Raw genomic sequence first — 7,945 nt, forward strand, 5'->3', positions numbered from 1 at the left:
CTGGGAAAGTGATGTTGAAAAATTCATTGAGGGGGAAGAAAATGCAAACACTGAAAAAGACCTTCTACGACTTAAAATTAGTCAAAAAATTCTGGTAGAAGAGCGCCACGAAATCAGAGAAATAAAGAAGATTCCTCCAACTGAACTAGACGGCTACTTGAGCCAGTTTGTTTTAGCTGCAAGGACCAAGACTGGAAAAGATTATGAAACGTCATCGCTCCCCGGAATTTTGGCTAGTGTTGAACGCCATTTGAGTCGCTACAGTTACGGCAAAACCATCTTCAAAGACACTGATTTTAAAAAAAACAAGAGACGCGCTGAAGGCGAAACAAAAGGAACTCAAGCGGCATGGACTCGGAAACAGACCAAAAGCCACAACGGCTCTTACGGACGACGAAATTGAGATTCTATTTGACAAAAAGTTGCTTCGATTAAGTTCACTGCAAGCTCTATTAAATACGGTGTGGCTAAACAACATGATTCACTTTGGCCTTCACGGATGTAAGGAACAAAAAGAACTCCGATGGGGAGACGTCATTTTAAAAACTGACAGTGATGATAAAGGATATCTCGAGTACTTTGAACGCCAAACAAAGACTCGAACAGGAGAGGATCCACGGAATCAAAGGCCGATCAAGCCGCGAATGTATGCCAACAATGATGCCATTTCTGTAGATCGTGATCCGGTGCACGTTTACAAGATGTACAAAGAAAAACGACCACCATCCATGCTAGAACCGGATTCAAGTTTCTATTTGTCTGTAAATTACTTTAAAACAGAAACTCATTCATCAGTGGAAGGCAAAAACTGGTTCAAAGCACAATCAATGGGAGTGAAAAAGTTAAACAATATCAAGAAAGACATGACACAAGCGGCGGGGATTTCTGGCAAAACAAACCACAGTGGTGGAAAAACTTTAGTTCAAAAACTCCAGGACAGTGGAGTTTCTCCCAACCAGATAATTCAAATAACGGGGCATAAAAACGTACAGTCAGTTAACAATTTCAGTTCTCTTCACAGTGGTAGAAAAACTTTAGTTCAAAAACTCCAGGACAGTGGAGTTTCTCCCAACCAGATAATTCAAATAACGGGGCATAAAAACGTAAAGTCAGTTAACAATTACAGTTCTCTTCGAGAAAAGCAAATGGAAAGTATTTCACGTATTCTTTCCTCGACAACCAAGGCCGCTACCAACGTCGCACAGACCGAATTTCAATGACTGGCATTTTGCAATAGATGACCACTTTTTGCTGTTTCGAAAATGAAAAAAAAAAGTTGTCTTTTATATGGAAATTTCATCAGTATCTAAATATTAAACAGAACATTACATGGCCGCTTACAGTTCTTTTCATTATTTACTTTTCTATAATAAGTCAGTTGATATCTAATAGTATGTAGAAAAACTAAAACTAATGCTTAAACCTGACCCTAATTTTTCTCCAGTCTTAATTTATGTTCCAAAAACACTTTCGTCAATTCATCTGAGTGCGTATTCAAGATAGATAAAATGAGGATCACCGATTCAACCTAGGTAAAAATGGATTCAACCTGAGAACGGATTTACGGGTGACATATGTAAACCGCTAAAAAGCCAATGGAGCGTCCTTAATATTAAACGACTGGAATAGTGAAATTAAACTCCTGTGGAAACTGGTGACAATTTCTAGGCATGTCCATTTCATGGAGGTTTAAATAAAGCGAGACAGACAGGAAAGTTTCAAACACCCTCTTCGTCTTCGTGCAATGTTCAATTTTTGTCGTCCTTTGTTTCTCAGCAACAGATTCATGACATATCGTGTAAAGAATACAAATGTAGGAGTAAAATTGAAAAATTATAGAGGAAACTTACCAAGGGCACGCTGGACTGTAAGGGCTACTATTAGAAAGGCTATCAGACAGATCACTCGATTCATTTGTAACCTGTCGAACAACCAAAATGAAAAAGAAACATTAGTAAACTTAGGTCAGTTTTGTTTTCACACGGACTAAAGTAGTTATTAATTAATACTGTTCATTCTGTGTGTGCGATGTTTTAATACTTTTAACGTTTATAGTCAAGCAAAAGAATATGAGGAAAAAATATGAGTCCCTAATATTAGGCCTATATTCCAATGAAAATGATGTGAAATCTATTGTTGGTTTTCACTCACGTGATCAACAGCCATGTTTTTCAACGAAAACAAAAGAAAACGTTTGCATAATAATAGAGTTCAATTTCCAGAGGATTGGGTCGGGACACAAATATGGCCGCCATTTCTTTGTTTAGGGGCACAAACATGGCGGCTTTGACGTCATGTGAAAACCGGGAATAATTAGTCATACTACGTTGTTAGTTCAATGCTGACTCTTGTTAACATGGCCGCGCGGTCATGGGAACAATAGATAAAAATAATCTTTACATCATCGGCGTGATCTAAATATTAAATGAAGTTCAAATAATCAACATGGGTCACAGGAATTCTCTCTCTTATATTCTCTTGTTTCAATCTATCCTTTTTAGCCTCGTTCTAAAGCTCAAATTCAAAAGATGAAAGCATTGCACTTTTCAGCTTTTACCGTTATGTCATTTGTGTTTTTTTATATTATTGTTGGTTAGTTTGAATGTGACGAACATTTTATCTACAAAGAATCGTTGTATTGATATTTATACATATATACGGATCATCTTGTAAAAATTTTACTGTTACAGCCATAATTATTATACTCACTATGGCTGATAAAGGTGTTTGAAACATCGAAACACGTTCCGTAAAACTCAAATGTGTGGTTGTATTTTTACAAATAATAGTAAAACTTGTGCGATCAAAACCATTTGGAAAATTTATTAATTTGAATAATTATAGAATTATTTGCTAATTGTTATGTTATTAATTTGCAGATGAACTAGTTTCAAGGTTCAGGGTGGAATGTTCTTAGGATAACGAACTTTCCATAAGTCTTTATCAAGGGGCATATTTCGGTGCGTTATGAAACATCTTTAACTTATTTTTGGACCTTTACCTTATATTTTAACGAATTCACTTTTCAAAAGACGTACTTTACTCAGGTTTGAATTTTGATATTCATAATAATATTTGATCATATTTGTTATCAAAGAAGCACAGAAACAGTTCCAGATGAATAGTCCAAAAGAATGAAATTCGAATCCAAAAAATAAATGTCTCCAACTGTCGTGCGGCATATGCAAATAAACGAAATTAGCGACTGGAAGAGTCTCTCCAATGTCACCTCACCTTAGCTTGCCAGCTGTTTTAACGAACAAACTTTTTATCATTAAAACCTGCTTGTGAAGCATCGATTCCTCATGGGACATTAATCTAAGCATGCACGTGAACGCATTACAATGCACCCACGTAGCTTTGAAGCTACCGTGGAGCGCTCGTCCTAGATATGATCCGATGGCAGTTTCAAACAAAGAGTTAATTCCGAGTTGAATCCCTCCTCCCCCCATCGCTTCGAATTCCATCTTTCTCCTACCTAACTACAATAGTTCCTATCGATTACTCTGTGTTACGATTGTAAATGATGTTATCAAACCGTGTAAAAATATGCCTTTTTGTGTAGCTGGGAAAATATCAGAAAACCTCATGGAACTTTCATATCATTCTCAAACTGCCTTGCAGGGTTGTAGGCTAGAAAAAAAAAAACTAGTTTAATAACGCGACGTTTTAATTATGGTTACAGAAGAAAACATCAAATTCGACATCTTTCAAGAATCAGAACTTACTCGGTTGATTTCTTGATAATACCTTTTGGGGTTTTGAGGTTAGACGATAAAAAAATTGCGCTAAAACCGACATTAAATTGCCAACTTGTCCAAGTGAAAAGTTACAAAGTGCTTTCTTCTTAACAATTTAATTTTAGCGCATGGGAGGACGCAGATCTTTCAATTTAAGAAATGATTTAATTTTCAACATACCTTTTCAAGGAACGAGGACTAAAAGCAAGAAAAACGTCTGGAGGATTGTTTCTGTCCGAGAAGCAACAAGAATCTGTCACCACCTGCTTTTGAAAGCCACGCGAGACGGGATCAGTTCGTCACTCTGAGTTTTTTAAATATTCAGTTCCCGTTTTATTAATTAGCAGAAATCATTACTAGTATATATACATATTTAGGCAAGCCTAAAAGCGGAGCTTTTCAATTATCATATGTTTCTGTTTAAGTAATTCGCTGGCCATGCAACTCTCCGAAAAAAGAACCCAAACGCGATATCAGCTCACGCAACTTCCCACCAAAGTAGCGCGACATTTCGAGTATCGGCTTACATGAAAAGTTGAACGTCATAGCCAATATTTCTCGGGATTTGCATGATCGCCTTCGACCTTCGTCGCGCAGATCGCCTTTAATGATCGTACCGCTAAAAATTTCACTTATTCCACTCAAACTCATTCATTCCAATCGTGATGGTGAATGGTTTTCATATAATACAAGAAACAAGCAAAACGTCCGCACGAATTCATCTCTCAATAAGGGAAATATTATTCCACTATTGCGTCATTTTCTAGTATTTTTGGCTTCTTCCTGTATTTACTTAGAATCGTACGGACTGCATAATAGTTATGAGACCCGTGTGAATGACGAAAGCAACACTGAGGAAACCATTCAAATGTCCTTTGTTCGCTTGAATAAACAAAATGACGAGTGACGAGCCATGACAAGTTAAATTCTCGGGCTTTGCATCGTGTTGGAAACAATTTCTTTTATTGAAAAACTTTCGTTCCGTCCGTATTTGCTCTGTTCTAAGCCGGTCAAACCGGGACACTATAGTGTATTAAGGCCCGGGAAACGGCTTCAACATTTGCTTCAATGACGCCTAGCATAGCGTTTCATTTTTTTTTCCTTTTTTGGTCATCCAAGCTTCGTTTAAATGACTTGCTCTAGGGATCTCTAGGGGCAGCCAACGAAAATTATTTCCAAAATGCATAATAATGGGCAAAAAATATACAAGAAAACGCTAATAAAACATTTATTTGGGGTTTTGTTTAAATTTTGGGAAAGAAAGGTGTTCCGCACTTCCAGGATGGTTATGAGCAAAATTCCAGCTTCCAGCTAGATATTGAGGGAAACTTTGTATCCCTGTTTCCCAGCCAGCAAAGAACTTTGTCAATCTAAACCGCTCGCCAAACCGGTCAGAACAGGTTTTTACTTTTTTGAGTAGATGGGGAAAATTGAACCGGAAGTGTTCAGTTTTAAATGTTTTGTTTTTCGGGCGCCGAAGTCGCTAACAGCTTTAAACACCTGTTTGGAGGAGATGGAAGAGTTAAAAGGAAGATATATGGCATTTGTGAGTGATTGGCTTAGAAAAAAGGTCTTCAAATTTGTCTTCAAGGGAAGGTCTTCAAAGGAATTTTGGCTGCTTAATTCGCATTTTTCATACTATAGCGTGAATACAATATGGTACGTTTTCACACTCCAATTTCATTGTTAAAGTTTTACGTTTCTGTTAGAGGTAATCAACGGACAATCAGTAATTTAAAATACATGCAGTCGTAAACGCTCTAGGCTCTGTTGTTGATAGTATACATACAGTACTCTCGTTAGCCTTTGCCACGTTTCGGGGTTAGAGCAACTTGGAAAAAGATTTCTTTCTTGGTCATCTTCAACCTCCTAGAGATGAAAATTCAGAAAACTTTGCGATTTGATGACGTCACTGTGAAACTATCTTGGCATTCTGACTACACTAACACGAGACATTGAAAGTGAAAGTTTATTGAGGATGCGCCCGTCAGTCACCAGATGTACAATGTATCCTGACACAGTCCTTAGGAAGTTACCTATGTTGTTTCTAGGAAATAGAAACAGTGCTACGCCAGATACGAAAAACCACTAAAAAACCACCCTTTAGATGTGGCCAAAAAATATGTGGAAACGTATTCCTCATCTAATGCCGTAGCACAAGACCACGAGGAAAGGGTACGACTGATCAATATACAATAAATACATTGCAAGATAAACTCTCTCATACAAAAATTACAAAAGAAAAAGAAAATCGAGCGAACGCGACGACTGACGGACCTAGAATGACCTAAATCTCCCGCGCAAAGCCTATATATTCCTAGCACATCCCATAACAACCCGCGAACCTCTCAATCGTGCCGTCAGAATAATTTATTCAAACGTCAGAAATTACTCTTCTTGTTTGTAAATTATTGTTTCGTAAATTAATTTTGGGCAAGAACGTAAAAATTCACCTAAATGCGCAATAGATAAGCTTAAAGAAATATTGTTAGCTGCCCAAGTTAACTGCATTTTACACCAGAATGACTAAACAGCAAAATTTTCTATCATCGCTATGAAAACTGCTCCTATATCAAATTTCAACACAAGCATGCAAATTAGTTAATATTTACAGAACAGGATGAATCCACAAAGGCAGAAATATCGACATTTTTGCTACTAGAGCAAAATAAAAATAATCTTCCTATTTCATTCCGTGTGCGCAAGCGAGCAACCATCTCCGTGTCCAAAACGACAACGCAACTAAATAAATCTCTCACCAAAGTTCAGGATCAAACCCTTTCCTGAAGAACCTCTTCGTTTAATAATGAAGCAACAAGCTCTTTTTCAAATACTTCTTGACTAACAAGAATTTGTCAAATTTCCAATTTTTTTTTTACCTGAAGACTGTGCAGAGTTGAGTGCAAATAAACAAAATTATAAATAGCCAGACAACATAGATCTGACTATCCACTCAAGGTGTTCGATTCCTTCACAGAGTCTGTTAACCCATATCCAACCAGAAAAAGTTACGAGAGAATTTGCCATTTGGTTTCAGTGTGGTACATAACACAGTTAGAAAATATTAGCAATACAGTTCACTTGGAAATCCGACGGCGAAAGATGCAATTGTTGCCGAATTCCATTATTCGTCGCTTTTAAGATTCCAGATATTCATTTTTCACCGCTTGTGTGGTTTATCGATGTGAGTTCCATTCTTAAGCTCCATAAGGGTATATATTTTGTTTAAAGATCCAATAAAACAAACGTTGGCGTTACATCGGGTTCACCGCCATTGCTTGTACAGGAGTACCCAACGAGAAAAATTTCAAAGGTGATTGGATATTGCCTCCAGTAATATTTTAACAGTCACTATTTTTTTTTGGTTGATTATTAACTTCTGTAGCAAAATAATATCCGCTCCCCAAAGCCAGCTAGAGCTAGATTTTAAAAAATACAATTTCTAGCCAGGATCTTTACTTTAAGAGCTTTTCCCAGCCAGAATATTTACCAAAAAGGTATTTCCCCAGCCAGGAATGTCTCTTTCTCCCCTTTTTTGCCAGCAAAAAAATAACCGACATTCAGCTAGCCAGGAAAATAAATTGAGCCATTTTATCCCGGTGATACAAAAAAAAAATAACTCAACGAAAGCTTGGTGGTGTTTGAAATATTTTATTTGCTTTTTATGACTGGTGCACATTAACGCCGGATAAAAATGTCATTTCTATTCTATTACTGGTGTGTGGAAAATATAAGTCGTCTTCACTTCACTCCAAATGAGAGCAAAGTTGTGAGACCGGAAAAAATAAATTTAGAGTTGGTTTACTTGATTTGAACGCAAACTAAAGACTAACACCAGGACCCACTAACAACCACTGGTAACGAAATTGGATTCATTAAGAGAATGCCTAGAGAGCACATTCGCCAAACGTTTAACGCGTACTTACTCTTCTTCTTCCCACCCACCCTCCCCCCCCCCCCTCCAAAAGCTTGTAATTCCAAATTTTATCCAAAATTATGCGTTTTGCTGTCACTAGAAAGCAACGAAAATTTCGATGAACATTCTGCAACAACTCACTATCCAGTACAGACAAAATCAAGTGATCGCAAGTCGCATTCCAGTATCCAAAACAATGCCGGATACTGTTTAAGCCAATACAGAAATGAAATAGAACAAAAGCATTGTCTATCCAGCGCCAATCAGATGTGTCGAAGACACACCCTCT

At 37.3% G+C, this 7,945-nt stretch overlaps 1 pseudogene; it reads right to left on the minus strand.

Moving 5' to 3' along the window:
- LOC138057007 (fibronectin type III domain-containing protein-like) overlaps positions 1-4,009 on the minus strand; it is a 47,513-nt pseudogene extending 43,504 nt beyond the window's left edge.
- Between the last annotated feature and the right edge of the window lie 3,936 nt (positions 4,010-7,945).

The sequence above is a fragment of the Montipora capricornis genome, chromosome 7, assembly GCF_036669925.1.
Source record: "Montipora capricornis isolate CH-2021 chromosome 7, ASM3666992v2, whole genome shotgun sequence".
Lineage (NCBI taxonomy): Eukaryota > Metazoa > Cnidaria > Anthozoa > Scleractinia > Acroporidae > Montipora > Montipora capricornis.